The sequence below is a fragment of the Penaeus monodon genome, chromosome 22 (assembly GCF_015228065.2).
Source record: "Penaeus monodon isolate SGIC_2016 chromosome 22, NSTDA_Pmon_1, whole genome shotgun sequence".
NCBI classification, from domain to species: domain Eukaryota; kingdom Metazoa; phylum Arthropoda; class Malacostraca; order Decapoda; family Penaeidae; genus Penaeus; species Penaeus monodon.
The window spans coordinates 714,154-714,728 of NC_051407.1; positions in this window are offsets into that span (position 1 = coordinate 714,154).

Here is a 575-nt window from a genome sequence, read left to right on the forward strand (position 1 = left end):
ACTCGCGCACTCCCACCCAAAGGCGCTGGCCTCTTTGCTCCTTCCCCTCTCAGGAACGGAGGAATGGCAGCTCATCCGCATTCCGGATTCCTCCGATTCGCCAATGGAGAATGTAATGTAATAATGTAGTGTTGGTGACAGCAGATTTCTGTGGAAATTAATAAATATATTGTCTATAAGTTTTAAATACCCAAACATATGTTTGCACAAGCATTAAGAGTCACTAATTAGAATGAAAGAGCGGCTTGGCTCTTTCACACGTTGTGTGTGATTAAGAGTATAGGTAGATATCAGAAGGAATGTCGATTTCTATCAGTAAATTATATAATATACCGAAATAAGATCTCTTATGAGCACGTAAAATTTAACATTAACATATTATTTCATTGAGTTTTTTCCCCATTCTGATAGTGTATTCAAAGAGGGTCAGATAATGTGATATTCACTGGAAATGAAGCATACTCACACTTATTACCTAGAACCTACCGTTTATTATCCTTTATCAGTACATTATCTGATGATTAAAGGACAATGATACTAAGAACTGTCAATATTATTTCAGTGGGAATGGATAA